A 25,331-nucleotide genomic window follows, 5' to 3' on the forward strand; every position below is an offset into this window, starting at 1 on the left:
TTAAAGACAAATGTGACACAGGCAGATAAATATATAGACAGATATTCTTTCATTCTACACCACTCACAAACAAGAAATACAGAAGTACTTATACATACATATATATAACATACATGCCGCAAATGTACTTGTAATATATACTTATGTCTTCCAGCCTTAGGGTTAGAAACTTGTAGCTAAGAGCTTAACCTATAAACGAAATAATAGATTAAAAAAGCCGAGATGGCCCTGTGGTAAGAACGCGTGAATCTTAACCGATGATCGTGGGTTCAAACCCGGGCAAGCACCACTGAATTTTCATGTGCTTAATTTGTTATTATAATTCATCTCGTGCTTTACGGTGAAGGAAAACATCGTGAGGAAACCTGCATGTGTCTAATTTCACTGAAATTCTGCCACATGTGAATTCTACCAACCCGCATTGGAGCAGCGTGGTGGAATAAGCTCCAAACCTTCTCCTCAAAAAGAGGAGAGGAGGCCTTTAGCCCAGCAGTGGGACATTCACAGGCTGTTACGGTAAGAGATGGGCAGGTGGTGCAATAAAATATATAACATATGTTAGAACATATAAACCCTTTAGTGGGCATTGACGGTGTACTTGTATTGAGTGATTTATACACACAGTACAAGTATCTATGGGTGAAAGAGATCACGTAGAATCGAGTCAACCATTTGAATGAAAAGTTTATTTCTGACAGCCAACATAGCATTTTATATTAAGTGTAAATGTATTCGTTTGCCTACTTAAAAAAAAAAAAAAACTAAAGTACTGGCAAGTACCGTAAATGTCATGTTATTTAAAATACTCTTTAGACTGGATTATAAGTTGTACGAACAAATTACTGTACTCACTTTTTTACATATATACCGCCCGTGGCGATACATTACATGAGCTTTGGTTTTATTTTGAAAAAGTATCTGAATACATTACTATAAACAATTTAATATACAGCTATTATAGTCAGTTACATTATAATTTATGAGGTCCATAATACTACATATGATATCGCTGAGCGCGGATTTATGGAATGAAAATAAAAATATAGGTATTGTATTTAATAGTGCGGACGTAGCCTTATGTACCTATTGATAGAATATTATAAATTACTAAAATTGCGTTTTGTTGAGGTTACGATTCGAATGTAAAGTAAATAAATAGTTTTTTATTATGTTTCGTTAACTCGTTTGTCGCTTTTAATATATTTTTTAAACACATATTTTATGTATTATTTTACTGGTGCACTGAGCTTTGTGCAAGCTCGTCTGGGCAGGTACCACCCACTTATCAGATATTCCATCGTAAAACAGCAATACTTGAAGGGTGTGAACAAGGCTTGAAGGGTGAGTGAGCCAGTGTAATTACAGGCTTCCCAAGGTTGGTGGCGCATTGGTGATGTAAGCGATGGTCAACATTTCTTACAATGCCAATGTCTATGGGCGTTTGTGATCACTTACCGTCAGGTGGCCCATATGCTCGTCCGCCTTTCTATTCTATATAAAAAAAATGTTATAAAGTTACTTGTAACTTGTAATGTTAAATTGATTGTATCGTGTAAATGCATTGCTTTTCCTAATGAGAAATAAAGATTTCTAACTAGAATATTTAATTAATCTGTTGAACATATATTATATACTAATGGTAATTACTATTTAAAATAAAAACACAATTATTTAATTACGATAAAAATGATTTAATTGAAATAAAGTGTATACGGATTTCGAGCAATTAATATCATCCGTGCAAACGCTAATAGTAAGGATTAAATATAGAATTATTTAATTTTGAATAGTGATTTATTTAATTATGATATAACTTTTTATATACAACTAAAATTATAATTTGCACGAAGTTTGTTAATTATGATTTTCGTTTATTTTTATTTAGATTGAAGGTCGAAGCAGAACAGAGGATCCTATTTGTTTGTGTTGAATTTTTAACTATCAATTTATTACTATTCTACTAAAAATATGTTCTTTTTATTTCTATACATCATTAATTTCAATTTAAGGAATTAACCCCTGAAATCAAGTATAAAAAATACTAATATTGATACCCCAGGATATTATTCACACACGGCCAATTTCCAAACTAAGCAGAGCTAGTACTATGGAAACCAGACAACTGATATACTATATATACTATTTTTCTTTCGTAACTACATACTTATATAGATAATTACACCCAGAATCAGGACAAACAGACATGTTCATGCAAACAAATGTCTGTCCTGAGTGGGAATCGAATCTACAACCTTCGGCGTAAAAGGCAAGCAACAAAGTAATCATTAATTCTATCATATATTTGATATTGCTTCTTATAAAACTCTTTTATTTTTTGAAATAATCGTATCCCATTTAATATCAGTATATAGCGTATTATATTTTTGTTATTTACAACGTTTTCATTAAATTGTATACGTTTGCTGTAAATATAGACAGAAATGTTGTTTAAATATTTTAGGCTTTTTTTTTTATAGAATAGGAAGGCATATGGGCCACCTGATGGTAAGTGGTCACCAAACGCCCTTAGACATTGGCATTGTAAGAAATGTCAACCATCGCTTATAGCCAATGCGCCACCAACCTTGGGAACTAAGATTTTATGTCCCTTGTGCCTGTAATTACACTGGCTCACTCACCCTTCAAACCGGAACACAACAATATCAAGTATTGCTGTTTTGCGGTAGAATATCTGATGAGTGGGTGGTACCTACCCAGACGAGCTTGCACAAAGCCCTACCACCAGTAAAACTTTAGACTAGTTTACGATTTATTAGAAACGTGTATCATTTCTTGCCATTTATAACAATGATAATTGATAACACACGTATATACCTTAGTGATTTTTTAGCTGCTATCATTTTGTTAAGTTTTGTGTTGTTATTTAAATGGATAAATAAATTTAAAAAATATATATTGGTATTGTGGTGTTTGTAAGTATATATTAATAATTTATTGAACCGATTGAGTCGAAGCTAGCAATACTATCTAGTAAACCTACTTGCTTATTGAAATTCGTTTTAGAACCTGGATTAAACAAAGTTTTTTTTATTAAATTATTTTTTATATCTTACAAACATATTCATTAATAATATATCACAAAGATGTAAAAAATATTAAACTTAAAATAACCTTAGTATGAACTTCAGACGTATGTCCTTTATGTATAATATTTAAATTATAACTATAAGAAAATTTATTTAAAATACAATTCAGTCTAGAATACAAGTTGCACAAACAAATTACTTGCCATTTTACATACATTACTGCCCGCCTGTGGCGGTATATAATATGAGCTATCGTATTATTGAAAATAACACACAGTACCCTTACTCTACAATATGGAATATATAATCCGGTATATTACTCGTACGATTTAAGAAGTTCATAAACTTTGGAATTACGTGAATTGTTACAATAATTTGGACTTCTCAATGTTGACATGTATTAATTATTCTTATATTGGCTGTTTCAAAATAAAATCGAAATACAACTATATACTTTGTACTTAATATATATATACTTTTCACTATATACTTTGTTCACAAATGTTTTTACACCAAATTTTCAATCGTCATTGATTGAATAGAATAAAAAGCTATCATCGGTTATGTACATAGATTCTAGTAAGTAGTACCGGCGATAGAATCAGTAGCTTCTCTTTTTGTTTACTTTATTATACTAGATCTATTATAAATATATACTGTTATGAATACGTGTCTACGTGTATGTTATGTCCGAAATAAGGTTTTAATATTTTGTATTGAATTTCTAAACAAAGTTTTTTTACTTGTATGAATCCGTTACCGCGGAAACAGAAACAAACAAATATACTAATAAAATCTAATTAAGTTAATAAACTTTCTTATAAATTGTAAATTTTAAAACCTATTACTAATAACAGAATTTTGTTTATCAAAAGCTGCGACTTACGATTTTATAGTATTAACAGTAATCAGGAATGTACGGTTAACGTAACACAGAGGCAGAGGTGATCATGTTTAGCGAATGACGCTGCGGGCCACATCTATGCAAATATATTACAACCGGTATCATGAGAAGTACAAAATTGCCACTAAAATACATAGATGTCCGAACGGGTTGCAATAAGCCCATATAAATAACCATGTACTATGTAATATTATTAAAATTCTTGTTTACTAAGTTCTTATATATTAAATTAGTATAGCTTTGCTGACACGTAAGTCTGCAGATTCATATATTATATGCATAATTATTAATAATTTCGTGCATAAATTTCGTGCCTTTGGTTCTGGACCTAAATACCTTCCGGTCGTTACGGATTGCAGTTCCGTCGGATTATGAGAGTCAATAGGGAGTGCGTTTAGGATTGCTTGCACAAATTACTAGTTTTCAGAATAAAGAAGTCATCATCACCTTATTTGGAATATTTTAATTATATATAATTTATTTATATATAATTATATAATTTAATTTATTTTTAATTTCTTTATTTATACACAAGTTTTGTTTACAAATCTTTTAAAGAAACAGCCTGTGAATGTCCCACTGCTGAGCTAAGGCCTCCTCTCCCTTTTTAGGAGAAGGATTGGAGCTTATTCTACCACGTTGCTCCAATGTGGGTTGTTGGAATACACATGTGGCAGAACTTCAGTTAAATTAGATAAATGCAGGTTTCCTCACTATGTTTTCCTTCACTTTCAAGCACGAGATGAGTTATAATCACAAATTAAGCTCATGAAAATTCAGTGGTGTCAGCCCGGGTTTGAACCCACGATCATCCGTTAAGATTCACGCGTTCTTACCACTGGGCCATCTCGGCTTTTACAAGCCCTGAATTCCAAACTAGTTTTCGTTGTGTTTTGGAAGTCGGTTCCTTCCCAGATTTTAGTTACGATAATATTATATCTTATTATACTACAGAAAAAAACAAAAATACACATTTTTTTTATAATTACCAATAAAAGCTATGTATTGCGTTAAAATAACCTATTTTATTTTATGTGAGCACTCTTGAGTGTGTGTGTAAGAGTATGTCTGTATATGTGTTTGTGTGTGAGGTTATAATACATAATAATAATATCCTGGGACATTATTGAAGCACGGCCATCTGATCCCAAACTAAGCAGAGCTTGTACTATGGAAACCAGACAACTGATACTACTACTGATACTACTGATAAAAATGAACTACATATACATTTTTCTTTTGTACTTACATACTTATATAGATAATTAAACCCAGACTCAGGACAAACAGACATGTTCATGCACACAAATGTCTGTCCTGGGTGGGAATCGAACCTACAACCTTCGACGTGAAAGGCAAGTATCTACCAACCACGCCAACCGGTCCGTCGAAGTGTAAACTATTAACATATTTTTATAAATCTTCTCACGATTTTACCGTTTCAAGATTGTTTACAAGAAAATTAAACAAGTGTGTTCTTGTTTCATCAAGTTAGATTCATCATTTTAAAGAAATCTAACGTTAGATGATTGGCAGGAAATTACTAAAGTTAATTTAAGGTTATACAGGATATTACAAGATATCTATTTTCAATACGCTACATAAATCACATAATTATAATACTTATTGCGAATAGAATAACGCCGATATTCCTTTGTACTTTCTTGGTTATCATTTACTTTCAATAAGTGTACGTGAGAAAGAATTTAATCATCATCTATGTCGACATAAACCCGGTAGGTGGAAGATGGATATTAACCAAAGTATGCGAATTCAAATCTGAATAAAATCTTCTGATTTTGTAAACGCGGAGAATAAAATTTTACGAGGAGTTCTGCATGTGTCAGGTACAGTTTTGCTCATGTGTATCCATCACATCGCATTGGAGCAGTATGGCGAATCATCTCCTAATCTCCCCAAGAGGAAAGGTCTTTGTCCAGCCATAGGACACTTATAGGTTACTTTAAACAAATATATCGTACAAAACAAGGACACAGCTATTATTATTTACAGTATTTTCTGTCTTATTTAAAAATATTTTTGTAATGAAACAAAAAGAAGTTATTTAATTTTTCATTTTAAATTTAAACAAGGACAAGACAAGACTACCATTTTATCATTAGATCAGGTAATAAGACCAATAAGTTTAAAATTACAATTTATATTGAGACAATGATAGTCATACTATTTTGTGCTCAGTTACATTAACTTAAGGTTCAGTTAAGCGTGAATTTGTTTGTATTGTGTAGTGCACAATGGGGCAAAGTCAAGAGCTGACCTTTCCCCCACATATCGGTCAGTATCTCATTAACGGGACGGTCAGAGTCTCTAGTCGGGTAAAAGTCATTAGAAAACAGCGTTTTTTCACGCAAATAAAATAAACTTCTAAATAAATGTACTTCGTGGAAATCCACTTATTACATTTTCTACTTCTAAATATCAATGATGAGAAAAGTGTTTTGGTTTAAAGTTTGAGTAAACAAGTTTAACTTCTTGGTTCCTAAGATCGGTAGTGCATTGGCGATGCGCCACCAATGAATATTTCTTAGATTGCCAATATCTACGAGCGATGGTGACCACTTACCATCAGGTGGGCCGTTTGCCCGTCCACCGTATTTAATATTAAAATGTTCTAATATGCTCAAAAGTAAAACCATTGTGAATAGAATAATTGCTTAATAGTTAGAACTATAAGTGAGAAATACCGTTTAAAAATAAAAACCTATCGTATTCAACTTGCGCCGTGGACAGCAGAGGTCAAGGGCCTTATCACTGCAAATGTATTTATATGTCTTGTTAAAAGTTACGAAACAAAATAAGTAGCTGTCATTTAGGAGATACTTTAATACGAATCAATTAAGTTGAACCACATTTTTGGTGTTCCGTATAATAAATAATTGACCTTTAAATTTGACATGACAGACGTTAGCTGTTGTTTCATCTTGTTACTTTTTATTTATCATAAAAGATCTCGTTGAAGTCTTTTGTATCGAATTATTTCATACCGGTTTCAACATTTGCTTCAATCAGTATTTTAATTGAATTTCTTATATGATATCATTTTTCAATGGACTTAAGTAATGTATTCATCAACTCAGAAGGTTTTTTTAGAAATATGTGGGCTTTATTATATTATTAAATCGAAATTGTGTAAACGATTTACCATCACCCAAGTTTACTTAAGACCTCTTTTGAGGTCGACATGCAATGAAGATAATTGATTATCGTTTCAGCCATTACCATCAATTAATCATCTTTAATACTTAATAAACAGACAAGTTGAAAATATGTTTAATGTTGCATAAATGTAAAGGTTTATGGTTTTGTTACAATATATATTATAAAAGGCTATTTACGCCATTATCGCGATGTATCAGGATAAAACCTGCGACTTTCACATCACGAGGGAGTCTGTTTATGGTTGAAACACAAAACAATGAATTGTATACAAATTTAAATAATTAAAAATATGACAATAAAAAAACGTAAAATAATTTTATTAAGTGATAATGTTTATGTCGCATATGAAAAATTTCATAAATGACAATGAAACCGACTACATGGAATGAATGGTAAACGAAGATCGCGATGTACAGAATCCGATAATCCAACGAACTCGGTAGTAACAGTGCTGGGCTAAGGCCTCCTCTCGCTTTTGAGGAGAAGGTCTGGAGCTTATTCCACCACGCTGTTCCAATGCGGGTTGGTAGAATACACATGTGGCAGAATTTCAATGAAATTAGACACATGTAGGTTTCCTCACAATGTTTTCCTTCACCGTCAAGCACGAGATGAATTTTAAACACGAATTAAGCACATGAAAATTCAGTGGTGCTTGCCCGGGTTTGAACCCACGATCATCGGTTAAGATTCATAAGTTCTAACCACTTGGCCATCCCGGCTGTCTCAACGAACTCAGTTTCGACTTATTTAATTCGTGCCAATTTTTAATAGCAAAAAATAATAGACGACCTCTGGGTCACAATTGCTATGCAAGCCGACCTTGTTTACATGAGTAGTCAACTTTACACTTTGATATTGACATTTAACGAGTAAGGTTTAAGGTTCAATTTTAAAAAAAAACAAAATTTACCTTGGATTAGTGGCTAGTTGCAGATCCAGAGGTGCTAGGATCAAATCCCAGTAGGAAGATTCAAATCTATAGGAAGTTTTCTGTAAGATAACTAGGCGGACCTTATAGTATACCCTTAGAATCAATCAATCAATTCTATTACTGAAAGCCATTATAAATGTTTGACCTTTGACCCTGCATACTTAGAGTTTTAAGCCCCGTCCTTAACTGTGTGACCTCAGAATTTTGTTTTAAGCATTGACACACTTAGACGAACTAACTTCGAATTCTGTCATTTATTTAAATGTTAACACACGTCAACTGCAAAACATACAAAAAAAAAAATTAACTGGTATGTAAAAATGTAAAGGCAAAGAATGTAAAAATAGGCATGTACAGAACCCGAAAAAAAAAAAACAATTAAAAAAAATCTGAATTAACAAAAAAATACAGTAATTTTTGTATGTTATTATACATGTGCGATAAGTTTCAGCTTCGAAAATGACACGTGTCATTGAAAACGTCAAGTTCATTAAATGATGTACGTAATCATGGAATTTGAAAAATGTCATGTACCTTTAAATACTAACAACAATTACATGTTGTTTGAAGTCTGTTTGTAAAATATGTATTTTGATAAATATGAAATCAAAATAAAAAAAAATAGTATTATCGTGCTAAAATATGCAGAGTAGGTTTCAAGCGATCAGTTAGTTATATCGATAGAATAAAAATACTAGAATTAATAATGTACATACAAATATAGCTCGTATTCGTATGCTCGTAAGGTTATAAATATATTCATACGATATATTATTATTTGACCCTTGGCCCAACGTAGATATGTTGTAACACAAAATCCGCTAAGTGACGCAAGTGACAATTGACAGTTTTGTAATAAACGTGTAACAAAGTTTGTTAGTTTTAAGCACTTGACTAGCCGGTTGAAATGGTTGGTAGATAATCGCTTTTCATGCCGAAGGTTGGGTTCGATTCCCTCCTAGGACAGACATTTGTGTTCATGAACATGTCGGTGTGTCCTGAGTCTGGGTGTAATTATCTGTATAAGTAAGTATTTACAAAATAAAAGTAGTATATGTAGTTTATCAGTTGTCTGTTTTCTATAGTAAAAGCTTTGGTTAGTTTGGGATCAGATGGGCGGGTGTGAATAATGTTTCAGGATATCATTATTATTATTATTATTACTACCGGGCTTACTTATAAACGTTGCTTAGCGGGTGGGTGTTTAGTTAAATATTTTGTGTCTCTTTTTATTATCATTGATTTGTAATTCAAAAAAAGAAGACACTGCATTGTTTATAAACTTTATCCTAATGATTCATGAAATCATTGATTTATGAGATTCGAAAATACAATTATAGCGTTACTAAAAAACATTTTGTATCGCATGAAATTTTATGACATGTAACCAAACCGCATTGGAGAACTGTTGCTGGATACTTCAAGCATACTCAAGATGAGGAAAGCATATTTTTCTCTTAAATACTATCCTAATTAATTTTAAGATAAGTTAAATATGAAAAGATTTGATCATGCAACTTATTCGTACATCTTTACTTTTTTTTAAGACACGTGTAGATTTAGGATTCTGTCCCGCAATCCGGTGTCATTTATTTGTTTTGATTATTTAAAAGTTTCTGAATTTCTGCGTGACCGAGAACTCTATTAAATTACCAAACACTTCTCTGAATATTTATACAACAAGTTTCGTTTAACGCTAGTGTTGTGGTCGCGTTATACTAAAGCATTTGTTTGAGCAATTTTCAGCTGCGATGAGGTCGTGAGTTAAGCAGTTGAGAAATTCGGAAATATTTTTTCATTGTGATTTAAGAGCATTGTTTATAAAACAATATATCGTGTAATAATCAAATCACCAAAAGTAATTTGCTTATATTTATTGGTTTACATAATTTATTGTGACCCTTAAATAATATAAGAATGTATATATTTGTGCTAGTTTGCTAATAAGTGGAATATTTTGAGTAAGTGAATATTATTAAATGTTAAAAGGGTTACGGATCTTTCTTTCTTAGCCCGTCTATATTCAACTATTTATTTTTAATTAGACTGCTTTTAATAATATATTAACCATATAAAGCCGCCTTAAATAACTAAATATTTACAATTGAACCTTTACAATTGCGTCGTGAGATAGCAGCACTGAGCGCTTTCTATCGACTGTATCACGGCGAGTGCTCTGAGGAATTATTCTCTCTAATTCCTGCTTCCCCCTTCCTTCTTAAGTCCACGCGAGCTGGTTCTCGATGTCACCGCCTAACTGTGACATCAATTCCATCGCGAACAAAGAAATTTGGCAACTCCTTTCTTTGTCGCACTTCCAAAAAATGGAATTCCTTACCAGCTCACGTGTTCCCCTCCTCTTACAACCCGGGTTCCTTCAAACGAGGCGTGAAGAGGCATCTTGCGGGCCGGCAAGGCGAAGGCGGCTAGTGCAGAACGTTTTTCCCGTCTGTACTGGCCGTCGTCGCGTTTGGACTCTACTACCGCTTACCAACAGGTGGAGTAGAGTCATTTGCCCTCCCGGCGAATATAAAAAAAAAAAAAAACACTACTTTATAAATAAACATTTCACGAAGCAATTCAGTACATGTATATCCAACACGCTGCACTTAGCGTGGTGGAATATACATACTTCATGTATTATTTTTAAGAGAAGAAATATTTGATCGGGAAATTAACAGCCTTATTTCTTTATATTATCTCTGTCAAAATGAATAGACTTAACGATTACTAATAGCTGGCTCTTTTAGGTATTTGAATCCCGACTGTATTAATATAATTTCAAGTATTTTCGTGTTAAGCTATGTAATTCTAAAGAATATTTCTCTGTTAAAAATACAATGTACGATGTCATTGAACATATTATTGCGAGTTACATTGCACAGGTATTGTACCTCTCGTGATATTGAGGGCCCTCTTGTAACGAGAGGGACAAGCTTCAGAGGACGATGATCCAACTTAAGGACTGTGGTATATTTTTAACCGACTTTAAGAATGAAGTATATAAGTTATGTAGCCTGATAAACATGAACTTCTTCTTTTATACAGGTTTTCTATATTTATCGCGATACAGTTGTATAATACCAGAATTAAATTAAGAAAAACCAATAATTTTTAATAATGGTGTAATGTAATTTTTTTGTATGTTTTTCATTTTTGTTTTCTACTATTACTAATATTATCTCACATAAATTATGTTGAATGACTAAAGAACTAATTATCAACCTCTAGGTTTAGTATAGTTTCATTATTAGCCACGAAGTCTATAGATGATTTACAAAAAGGAAAACAAAACAACACATCTATCTACTACAAAAACCTCGTTAATTTCACTATAAAACAAAATTTATGTTAAGTGCTTCAAGATCCTAAACATCTATCAAATTGTACAAAAATACAGTACAAGCAATTAATTATAAGCTCTACTGTATTTTAAATAAGGTGTAATTTCGTATGTTATATTTAAATGTTAAAACTAAGATAGGTTCATGAAGGCGATGTTAACGACCCCTAGCGTAGACAATACCGTACTTTATGAGATCGTAAAAAGTCGCATCGAAATGTTTTGTGAGCCACACCGATGACGTCAGCATTGGATTTGGAATGAAATTATTTTAAAATAAGGGAAAACGAAAAATACCGAGAGGCCTATTGAGATGGGTCAGTATCACGATCAATGTGGGCAAAAGTATTGTAAAGCTATTAAGTTTAGTCTTGATTCATTCATTCATTTGTTCGATTTTCAAAAAATGTTGAAGGCCACTTTTGACGTCTTTAGTCTTTCAGAATCATTCAGAACATCTTAATAACTGAATGATGGCTAGAGCCAGGATTTAAACACAGTACCTTGCGATCAGCAAACTTATAAGCTAGCCACAAGTTCAATGCAGCAGTCAAGGCTCGGTATAATTTATATGTACTGGTGGTAGGGCTTTGTGCAAGCTCGTCTGGGTAGGTACCACCCACTCATCAGATATTCTACCGCAAAACAGCAATACTTGATATTGTTGTGTTCCGGTTTGAAGGGTGAGTGAGCCAGTGTAATTACAGGCACAAGGGACATAAAATCTTAGTTCCCAAGGTTGGTGGCGCATTGGATATGTAAGCGATGGTTGACATTTCTTACAATGCCAATGTCTAAGAGCGTTGGTGACCACTTACCATCTGGTGGCCCATATGCTCGTCCGCCTTCCTTTTCTATAAAAAAAAAAAAAAAAAAAAAATATGTAAAAGTGAATAATTAATATAAATTAAATTATAATTCATCATTAAAACTTCGTCGATATAAAATTATTGCAAATGTAAAATATATTAAAATCATATTTCTGATAATACACTAATTTTATTACTTTATTTTTATTTTTTATTATTTGACATCGAACATGCAAGTCCGTGTCTCGGGTTATTTTTTATATTTTATTTTATTTTAAAATTACCAAAACTAAATAACTATTGACCTTATATACATTTATTTTAGATTTAATTCGATTTTGAACTAAATTCTAAGTTCTAAAAAACTGCAATTATTTAGCATACAGTCCTATTTACATAATATATATTGAGCAGCTGTGGATACTAAGCAGCTTATGTTTTGAATGTAGATTTTATTAGTTACACACAAGTTACTACTCCTTGTAGGTTTTCGATAATAAAATCAAACCTGAAGCTCCTTGTGAGCCACGTGGACATCTGTTCCATTTCGCACAACATACTATGCCACGCAATCCACGACTGAGGTAACCGTGAATCGAAACCCCTTATCAATCTCCTTGTAAAGTTATATATCATAGGGCTGTAACCACATGCAAGCTGTATATCTTTATATTAAATATAGTATATGATTGCTTAATAAAAAATAATATAAATAAAATAAAATTTCAAGTATTAATATTATTACTAAATAAAACATCAATTTATTTATTTTTTTATTTTAGTATGATTTTTTTTTGCGTTCACTCGTTGCTTTAAACACCCTGACCTTTAGAAATTATACAGCCTTGTTTATGACCGAACGTTACTATATATTACATAATTTAAATTATATAATAATATAATAAGTTTATTATTTATTAAAAAAAGTTGTATAATATCGATTTCATTATAATAAAAATGAAAATATTTAAAATTGTATAATATAATTAAACTAATAGATAGGTCACATTTGTTTATAGAAAAATTCACAATGGTAGCATGGAGTCTGAAAGTTGGAAGCATGCAGGTCTCGCAACTGAACTTCCCGGTTTACGAGTGTGAGAGATATCTTTTCCCTGTGTGTGCGCATACACTTGTGCACTATAATATGTCTTGCGCAGATTAACTAGTCTCCTTTGAGATTGGCCGCTGCCGCCGAAATCGATCACACCATCATACAAATTACATATAAATGTTAACATATATAAAATTACAATACAAAAATATATATTTTGTTTAATTTTCTTAACTGCGTTCGATAATCCCTCTCGAATCGTTTTATTCCTAGTAGGGATTGTTTCTACCTATTATTTCAATAACCCGTTAGTGGCCGCCGGCGGATAGTTCGTAAGAATGATGACGGATGAACTAAGACCTAAGGTTCGATGGTCGTGTGTTATTTTCTGTATTTTATTGCTTTGAGTTTGAAAATTGAGATATTACACATTATATGTATTTTTATTGTTCTATACTGTCAATAGATGGCGCTGATTCAAACTAAACTTTTCTGAATGCTAGATATTGTCTACTATCTAAATATTACAGTATGAAACACCTAATATGTGACGGTTTGTGCTTTATATATAGCCTATTCCAACTACACGAGGAGTAAAGACAAATAATCAACTTTGACATCGAATCGACGCGATATCATTGGTCGAGATCTTGAATAATCTATGATATTCACTATGGATTCAAGAGAAAATGGCGTTTTTAATGTCCGTTGAAATCGGAACTTTGGAAGTTAAATTAAAATGGTTATAACTACTTAAGTGGAATAGTGTTATATTATAAATAAAAATAAATTAATCCTAATTGTTTGCATATCACAACAGAACTCTTAGCAAATCGCATGGAATATGTAAATTGAGTGTTTGTTTATTCCTTTGTCGATTGGAATAGGGTATAGATTTGTTTTAAGATTGATTTTTTTATTTTGTGGAAAAGACATTTTGTGCTTACAAATTTAACGAGATAAAAATTTGTATCCTGTTATTAAATTTAATTTGTTTTCATCGAACCATTTTTAAGAATTAAATAATTTATTCAGAGAAAATTTGTTGCAAGTCTTATTAAACAGCTAATGTTGTTATAAATGCTTGTCGTTTATTATTCTTATTTATTTACTAGCAACCTGTCCTGACTTCGCACGGACATAATAAGTCTATATAACACGCTTATATTGACGGACAAACATACAAATAAAAATTCTTCCTTTCATAACAATAACAATAATTTTTACTTACTACTTCTCGTCTCTTCGCACGGGTATATAAGTTTACATAAAAGGTTTTTATTGTTATACATATAACTTTATTGGCGCACACATTAAGCATTTTTTAAAACATTAAATCCAGATAGATGATTTTTGATTACCGTGAATACTTCTTACGACGAAAACAGAGATTATTTTATAGTATAATAAAACATAAAATACGCAAAATAAAAAAATATAATACTTAAAATGAAATCTGTATAAAAAAAACATTAATGTTGTTAAATAATGTGCAGAGAAGCAATAGTGCCAGCGTCTTTGGTACAATGCCACAGGACAATCTTTTAGACGACGTGTTTCTGCTTTAAATTTGTAATATGTATTTTGTTCTTGTTATTTTAATTTTGTATTTTATAAAAAATGTCTGTATATATAAAAAGCCACATACTAATTTAATCAGTACATAAATAAAAAATTAAAGAAACATAGTAATTAACCAGCAGCCCGACTTACCTTACCGATAAAATTCATACAAAATTATCCCCCTTAAGTTGAAATATCAAAAAATATATTCTTAGTGGATTAAGATTTAAAATAAACCAATATTCCATTTCTAGACTCAATGGTTTTGGCTTTGCGTTGATAGTGAGTCGGGTTAAACGATTTTATAAGTATATATTATTCAGATAATTAAGCGCTCGCAGAGCTTTATTCCAGCCTTTGTATGACCTAAGATGTCGTAATAAAATGATATAAATTATAATACTTCCGCATTTAATGTGATGGATAAGAAAATTGTGTTCTCCCATTAAAGTTGGTTTATAGCTAATAAAATGGATACTAAAATATTCCAATGCTGTTAATACAGACGGGTAGCTATATTATAGTAACAGAACTTTAAGACTCAACATCTCAAGCGTAGGGACGGCTGTCTTGCTATGTGAATGTCGCAGATACGATTCTCACCTCTTTAGCTTTTTTCATTAAACCTAATATTACTTTAGGTACTATTTGGATAGGAGAATAGTTTTATAAGCAATGTCGGATCAGGCATGTTTTTTTTTAAATATTTATTTCTACGCATTCATTATAAATCAATGAATAATAAATTTTAAGACGTAAGTGAAATCGATCTTATAAATTGAGTTTGGTGTAAAATTAAAACATACAATCTTCCTGAAAAGTAAATTAAATTCAATAATAAATTATAGCTACTTCTTTATTCATTTCCATAATACTATATAATATTATTATAAAAAAATATATGTGCCGTTAAGCTGTTAATTGTATCCTATATAACTGCCGATTAAAATTAAATATATATAATAAAAAGCGTACATATGGGTTGTATTTGAGTTTTCTTATGAGACTTTATAAGCCAGTACGCATAAGCAAGCTTGCTAAGGCAAGCCTACTGGGTTAACTATTACTCACTCATCAGTTGTTTGACCACTAAACAGTATGACTTAGTTTTCTATTCTGCTTTGAAGGTTGATTAAGCCAGAATAATTATAAAGCAAGTTCGACAAGCTGATGGTGCTTGGCATAGTAGAGGGGAAATGACCAAGTGGCCGCTGCCCCACACGATGGTTGGACTAAGTTACCAACCTCACTGGTCTCCAAGTGATCACAGCCCTGAGGAAAGCTGAGGACAGGAAGCACTGGAGAAAATTCACAGAGATCGTGACCCAGACCCTAGATCAGAGTGGACACGAGCTTCAGCAATGAAGCAAACGACCGAGAAGAATTATAAACAATAGGCACAAGGGACATAACTTCTTAACTCCCAAGACTGGTGGTGTATTGGCTATATAGGGAACTATCAACGCCCGTTTTTAAGGAATTAAGCATACAGCTTGATTGAAGAGTGGGGCTGACAATAGACCAAGAGGAAAAAATTGAACCTGCGACTTTTATATCGCTAGGTAGCCTGTAAGCCATTGCGATATTAACGCTCATTGCCCGGCCTACCTATTATAAATATAAAGATGACTATAGACATATAAAAACGTATTATTCTTTACATACATGAGTCAATTTAACGTTATACACAAAAAAATCCCAATTGACCTTTAAAAAGTTGTTATAGGTTTAGTAACTCATACGATCTTGTTCATAATTAATTGTTCGTATAAATTCAACGTATTCACTTGACATTTAAAATACGATAGTTTTCTAATAAGAGCTGACAAGATCTCAGGTAATGCCTGATATTGCCCATAATATAAAATGTGGCCAAGCCACCCACTATTTTGGCCATTAATGCAACATATTAATTTTAAAACCTTACTAAATAAACTAGACTTTAATGTTATTAATATGAAAGTGATTTTTATTATTTCTTGCTTTGTCATGCTTTCACGTCTAACTACTAAACTACTACAGACATCTATTAAGATTTTTTTGATACTGACGATACAAAGTTTGTTTTGTATAAAAAAGAAAATTGATAAAAAAAAATAACATTTGATAATTATATTTTACAATTCAAGTTTATTATTTCTGAACGTTTGCCATCCGCATATTAAAGCGTGTACATTGTTCCTCGAAAGACTTTTTAATCTGTGCACTCAGACAAAACATGTGTCAACTTTATCGAACATATAATTATGAGAGGGATATGACCAGCTGCAAGTGAATTTTTATTTTTATTTATTTATTTATTTATTTTGAACAAATTATACATATCTTAAACAATAAATACGATAGTAACTACATTAGTATAATAATGATGAAAATGTGTGGTCATAGACTTGGACTCAGCTCTATCGAGAAAAATCGTTAGAATTTCTTTAGTTCCGTATATTTTAAATTGCCCGTTAAACTGAAGGGCGATTAATGAAATGCATCATTTGACATTTAAAGGTTGTATACCATTATGACAACTTGAAAACACTTATCCTTGTTTGTATTTAGTTTTATGTTTATTAATAATAAACATAAAACATAAAACTAGCTGGTGCCTTCTACTTCGTCCGCGTGAAAGATGGTTTTATTACGATATTTAAAAATAAAATGAATTTTTAGGTCTGTTCTCCATCGCTCGTTTTTTTTTTATTTATTCAATATACAGATACACTATTGTAACTGTTTTATTATAGGTATAGAAGACGAATTTAAAATTATCTACTTTTAAAATTATCTATCTACTTATCCGATTTTAATAAAACGACGCCTAACTATTGCTTTAGGCTGAGCTTAATCTACCTCTCAAAATCGCAAGAAAATCCATTCAGTAATTTCGAAGATTAGCGTGTACACACAGACACAAAAAAATGCTGTTTTTGGATACCACACTCATTTTTTTATAAAATTATTCAATATACAGACACACGGCTTCAACTGCTTTATTAAATGTATAAATACTCATAAGCATAATAAAGTTTGACTGTATATGAATTGTCTTATATGTCCTTCTTTATATAAGACATAGCTTTAAAAGTCATCCTATATATATAGCGGTCTTTTACAATGATGGCGGCAACGGGATCATTTTCGAAAACAAATCTACGTAATTACAAAATAACTTTACTTAACTGCTCACTACAGTAATAGCCTGTTAAGGCCTCCTGTCCCTTTTGAGGAGAAGGTCTGGAGTTTATTCCACCACTCCTCCAATGCGGGTTTGTAGAATACACATGTGGCATAATTTCAATGAAATTAGACAGATGCAGGTTTCCTCACGATGTTTTCCTTCACCGTCAAGCACGAGATGAATTATAAACACAAATTAAGCACATGAACTGCTCACTAATATTTAGAAAATAACAATAATTATCCATTGTATAGCTATAACTACAATTGACTTTTTGGATACAATGCCGTTATACAGGAGCTTCACCGTTCAATTTCGCTCCTCCCAGCTCGAGTAACCTTTTTCAACACGGTCCAGTCCTTGCTGTAGCATTTAGATGGTATAATTCTTTTCCCTATGTGTTCTGGCTTTCGTTTTTATTAAAATCTTTTCGTAGACACGTTGCATTAGAATTTGACCTTTAAAATGCAATCGCTGTAAGTACATTCGCTTCGAAAGTGACTACGACGTGAACGTGACGTGACTTGACTTTTATAAAACAATAAATTAAAATTTATTTACCAATCCGTTTTATTAAGGAAATCGCCGCGAATGTTTACGTAATTTTAGAAACTAATATTTGTGTTCATTTCAAAGTCAAGATCAACCGGAAATATTCAACTTCGTATATATGTATAATAGATACGTATATGGGTATTGAGAACATATTTTGAAGCTTATTTGGTGAAAGTGGTTTTGCAATATTCAAATATAAAGTTTGTGTTTCACCGCGTTGCTATGGTGTTACGAAATATAGTTGTAGATGTCGCCTGGAATGGGGGGGTTTCTGATCCCGTGACGCTACATCTAGACTCTACATCCACATACATATAAACGAATATAATTTAGGCATGTTTTTAGAGACTTAAAAAATCCCTAATTCCAGTTAAGCAATAAGTTTTGCCTAGAGTGAGTATCACATTATTCCATTTGTTCAGAATTTAATCCGCAAATGAGCTTTTACTTGGCAGCTTATATACCGTAAGTATGAATTTAATTCATAAAATAGTACCGTACCGTAACCGTAACAGCCTGTGAATGTCCCACTGCTGGGCTAAAGGCCTCCTCTCCTCTTTTTGAGGAGAAGGTTTGGAGCTTATTCCACCACGCTGCTCCAATGCGGGTTGGTGGAATACACATGTGGCAGAATTTCAGTGAAATTAGACACATGCAGGTTTCCTCACGATGTTTTCCTTCACCGTAAAGCACGAGATGAATTATAATCACAAATTAAGCACATGAAAATTCAGTGGTGCTTGCCCGGGTTTGAACCCACGATCATCGGTTAAGATTCACATGTTCTTACCACTGGGCCATCTCGGCTCTCATAAAATAGTGAAAGTATATAAATATTTATATAAAAATAGTATAAAAAGCCTATGTATTATGATCAATTTACTCAAAACGTATAGGTAATATACATGACATACATTGCATGTAAGTGTAACCATGCGGACCTCGATAGTCAATAGTGATGTCTGTATTCGATAATTATTATCGATATTTATGTTTTCTTGATTGATAAATCTTTTATATAATTGTTCGGTGCGTTTGTAAGTGTTTAGATTTTGAACAAATTCATCGATAATGATAATAATGACACGATATATTTGCTACATATATATATGTCGCTGTAGTTATTTATTAATTAATTTCTTAAAAAAAAACGAGAGGTATCTAGGAACGATGGTTGGCACGACGTTTCTATTTGATTTAAATAATGTATTAAAAATAGGCACAATGAAATTAATTTACAACTTATGCGACTAATTAAATGAAAAAAATAAGGAATGGTAATTAAATTGTTATTATGATATTATTTTGTTACAAAGTTATGATAATAAGCACTTTATTATTATTTTTTATAAAAAATGTTTAAAGATGACGCACACCGCGTTAATATACATATAATATGTTTATATATGAACATACGCTTGTAAGAATATTAAAAAATATACCATAACAAAAGCGAATTCTTAAATTCATTTCGATCTAGTTCGCACTATATTATATTATTTGTCCTTATCTTCCATGAATACTTTCCTATCTTCCATCCTTTACAAAGTTTACTATTATTACAAACAGACCAATACGTACACTCATCTTAAGTGTGATGTGCCATAACAAATCAAGTTAGGTTGAATAAAGAAAATCACGAAATATGAACCCAATAGATGGCGCTGTAAAGTGAATGAACTGCGTGGCACCAGGATATTATAGAAGAAGATTTACTTTTATGATTATTACCTATGTCAAGTTATTTACCTAATTATATAATCTCAGTTCAAATGACCATAAATTGTCAACTTATGTTATTAGTTTTAGTTAAAGATGAAAGGCGTATTTGTATAATTAATGTTAGTTGCTTATTTACATTACAGTCTTGGTTATAAAAGGTCATTGAACTTTAATAGCTTGTGTAATTTTTTTTCAACAATAGCTTTTAGGATTTCTTCAATTGTTTCGTAGTGAAATGTATACATGAACCGGGATTTGGTATTTGTTTTTTTTTGGTTGTGTCATGTTAACAATGCTTTGCATTGTAATCTAAATCGTAACTAATATTTTAAATGCGAAAGTGTTTCTTTGTTTTTTTGTCACGCTTTCACGTCTTAACTACTCGAATGATCATCATGAAATTTTGCATCCTCGTTATCTGGGGCACAGAATAGGACATAGGGTAAAATCTGCCCTCTCCTAACGGGAATGAAGCTTTGAACAGAAACCAGTTCTAATAATAAAACATATATGTATATCCAATACAGTACAGATATTTAGTAATAAATTGTTTTATAAGATAAACTTATTAATTAAAGTCATTTTCCTAATATAATATTTATTGAGAATGTATAAATTATTACTACAAACTTTGTAAATCATTTTATAGAATCAAATAATCAATAAATTAACTTTAGAAAAATGTTATACTCTTGATCAATTTCGGCTGTGAACGCTCAAGACTAGACAACTGCTGATTATATAGTGCACAAGTGGCTGAGCACGAAGTTCAATCAAGCACATAAAAATTAAATGATGCTTGCCTGGGTTTGAATCAGTGGTTAGTTAAAATTCACGCGTTTTAACCACTGTTGCTTATGTTAAATAATATCCTGGGACATTACACACACGACCATCAGATCCTAAACTAAGCAGAGCTTGTACTTTGGAAACTTGATGTACTACATATACTACTTTTCTTTTGTAAGTACATACTGATATAGATAATTAAACTCAGACTCAGGACAAACAGACATGTTCATGCACACAAATGTCTGTCCTGGGTGGGAATTCAAATCACAACCTTCGTGACAAGTATCTACTTACCACGCCAACCGACCCGTCATGCTATATATTTAAGATTCACGCGTAAACGCGCGATAGCATAAAAATAGTAATTATTTTAATATCGATAAATCAATGAGGCACATCCTTAGCGGACATTAAGCGATGTCAGTGCGCCTACGAGGATTCCTATCGCTCCGTCACAGCCTAGATAACCTTGATGACCTGAATACACTAGACATTAGGTTTACTGAAGTCTAAGTGTTTATAATTGTTAAGAAGACTGCATTGTTTCTTTTTTAATTTATATAAGTATGGCGGACTGGCAAAGAGCCACCTGATGAGCAAATATTTTTTTTATGGTATAGAGCATATGGGCCACCTGATGGAAAGTGGTCACCAATGCCCATTGACATTGGCACTGTAAGAAATATTAACCATCTTACATTGCCAATCGCCACCAACCTTGGGAAATAAGATGTCCCTTGTGTCTGTAATTACACTGGCTCATTCACCCTTCGATCGGAACACAACGATAACAAGTTGCTGTTTTGCGGTAGAATATCGGATGAGTGGCTGGTACCTATTCAGACGAGCTTGTACAAAGCCCTACCGCCAGTAAATAATCCAGTAACCTAAATAAATAAGGTATACTACTCGATTAAATACGATAATGAAACCATCGTCACTATACGCTGTTTGTCATGGAGAGTAAATAATGAATACAAACGTATTTAATAAACATATTTATGTAAATTGGCTACACAGACAGATAGCCTTGTGGTTAGAACGCGTGAATCTTAACCGATAATCGAGGGTTCAAACCCGGGCAAGCACCACTGAATTTTCATGTGCTTAATTTGTGTTTATAATTCATCTCGTGCTTGACGGTGAAGGAAAACGTCGTGAGGAAACCTGCATGTGTCTAATTTCATTGAAATATGTCACATGTGTATTCCACCAACCCGCATTGCAGCAGCGTGGTGGAATAAGCTCCAAGCCTTCTCCTCAAAAGGTAGAGGAGGCCTTAGCCCAGCAGTGGGACATTAAAAGGCTGTTACTATTACTATTACTGTTTGTAAATTTGTGGAAAATATAATATAATATCCTGGGACATTTTTCACACACGGCCATCTGATCCCAAATTAAGCTTGTACAGAGCTTGTACTATGGAAACCAGACAACTGATATACTACATATACTACTTTTTTTTTGTAAATACTTATATATAATTTTTGTAATACTTATATAGATAATTACACCCAGACTCAGGACAAACATACATGTTCATGCACACAAATGTCGGTCCTGGGTGGGAATCAAACCCACAACCTTCGGCGTGAAAGGCAAGTGTTCTACCAACCACGCCAACCGGCTCGTCAACCGACTCGGAAAAGAGTAACAACTGAGTTTCTTGTCGGTTCTCGTTTGAACTTACATTCCGAAACTTTTGTAGCTTTAAATCGAATTAAATACGGAACATGAAGATTTAAAAGTGCTTCTATGAGCATATTTGAATAAAGATATTTTTATTTTTTTATTGTAATTTATTTATATTTGTTTGTCCATAGACCGTAACACATTTGTACTTAATTATTCATAACTTAAAACTACTTATTATGTAAAATTAAGTACTACTTAAGGTAACATAAAGAAACAACTTTTTAAATTGCACACGTTGCTAAGATTAAGTTTAAAATGTTATGTTTTTTATAGGATGTTATAAAAATAGTGATACATTACATAGAAGTATATTATTACAGCGTTTCTATTATAATGGCTGTAATTATTCAAATCAACTTTGTGTCATAAAAACTATGACAGCCCTAAGACTTAAAATAATGATAAGTAGTTAAATTCTGGTCTCTGGTCATACTTGTCAATCCTATTACACACATACACAACAAACGTATGTGTGTGTAAATTGTTACGTCATTTTACGATATTTATATATGTATATATACAGAGTAAAAGATCTCTGTTTGTTTATGATATAAAAAATATTAAGGAAGGAAGGAAATTAACGTATTAATAATTAAGGAAGTGACGTAAATGTTGCTCTCAAATTCGACTATATTTACTTTTACTATTATACAATCATTATTTATTTAATAAAAGTTCATATATCAATTACTAAGCTTGAAAATTTTAACATTAAATTAAGCTTATAGTTATACTTGTTGATATTGTTTCGTTGAATAAAATCCGTTAATTGGCGACTTCATTACGACACGCCTATTGCGTATCCCCGAACATATTGACCATTCCTAAATTAATAAAACGAAATATACGTAATATTAATTATAAAAAAAATAAACAGCTAAAGATTTCTGAGCTTCGAAGCAAATATTGCAAGTCCAAACATAAGAAGTCACGTACAACTCACGAAGCAAATACTTCCATTAAAATGATTAAAATTTAATCATAAATAGTTGTCTGGTTCAGTATAACAGGTTAACTGTTTCTTTGACCACTGATTTTTTTCTAGTCCAGAAAAACCTGACCATTTACACCGATACTAGATTGTAGATCAACGGTGGTCACACTTTACCAAATTCAATTGATTTTAATTTTAAATTTATTTTTGGAGGTAGACTATCACATGACTCACTATATTGTAAGTAATCACTTCCACTTGTAGAAACTGGTATTGTATAAATCACTTTTTATACTAATGTATATATGAGAAGTACCTTGTGCCTGCAAATACACTGGCTCACTCCTCCTTCAAATTGAAACAAACTAATACAAAATATGCTTAGAAGTATCTAAAATCTTGTATATTATATCTTGGTTTTGCTTGGTTTTAAAAGCAATAGAGCGTTATTAATTGACAAGACATATGAAAAGGTTTTTTTGTCTCTTGTAATTTATTGCCTTTTAAGTATGTATGACAGTTATATGTACGACATACAATAAATATACAAGTGAAGTTGAGAACTTCAATCGCCATGACACCTTTACTTCAGTATTTGTGTTTGTTTGTTTGTTTATTTACAAGCATATGTCTATATATAGGTATACTAATATAGATATTTATAATAAATTATAATAAAATGTAATTTTTATAGTTTTAATGTTTATTACAATTTTATTACTTGATTAATTTCGCGAGAATTTTGGTAAGGAGATGAAGAAATTTGAAAACCATTGTTAACTGATACATAACTAGTGCTAACAAGTAACTATAATTATGTTGATAGTAATAGATCTACTTTAAAAGAATTATTCAATGAGATTAATGATATACTTATTTTATTTCTAATAAACCTAAATTGAATTTAAATTACGTGAAACTTAATATTGTTGTGTCCCGGTTTGGAACGGTGAGTCAGTGTACAGGTACAAGGGAAGTAATATCTTAACGCAAATATTTCTAGGCAGTGGTTACCACTTATTATCAGGTGGACGATTCGCACGCTTATCTTTTTTTAAAAAAAATTTTTCTTCACATTTTCAACAATATTTAAATATGGAATTTCGAACACTGAGCGAATACTAGTTTTTTTAAACATATTCTGGAAACTGGGAATATATTGTGTTTTTATAAATATGTATATACAATTTTTATAATTATATTATATATCAAATTGCCAAATTGTTTATTTAATTTTGTAAGAGAAAGCTGTCTGACTGGACACCTGGTGAAAGATGAGGCATAGACACCTTCACGGCATGTGACCTTTGATCGCCGACCTTGGCATTAACGCTTCGCCGTCAGCTATCGATACTAAATACAAGCTATTTATGTTTAGTGGTAGAATAATTGGTATGTGGGTGGTAACTTCCTTTATAATGCACTAAATACCATCAGCAGCAGAAGTAGCGAGAGTGATAGAACAGAGTACAGATAGTAAAAGAAATAATTGTTTTTTTATTTATTTGTAGGTTTTGCTTATGTTAACTAACTAATGTCAGACAAGCGTTCCAATGATTCGATACGACGTTTGTGTCATCTCTTTGCTGTGCATGAAAATTTTGTAAATATGGCAAACACAACTACA

At 31.9% G+C, this 25,331-nt stretch overlaps 1 protein-coding gene across 1 annotated transcript in view; it reads right to left on the reverse strand.

Moving 5' to 3' along the window:
* The window catches only part of LOC126777512 (uncharacterized), a 123,566-nt gene that overhangs the window by 27,605 nt on the left and 70,630 nt on the right, over positions 1–25,331 (reverse strand). The gene's annotated exons all lie outside the window — the stretch shown is intronic.

The sequence above is a fragment of the Nymphalis io genome, chromosome 23, assembly GCF_905147045.1.
Source record: "Nymphalis io chromosome 23, ilAglIoxx1.1, whole genome shotgun sequence".
Taxonomy (NCBI): domain Eukaryota; kingdom Metazoa; phylum Arthropoda; class Insecta; order Lepidoptera; family Nymphalidae; genus Nymphalis; species Nymphalis io.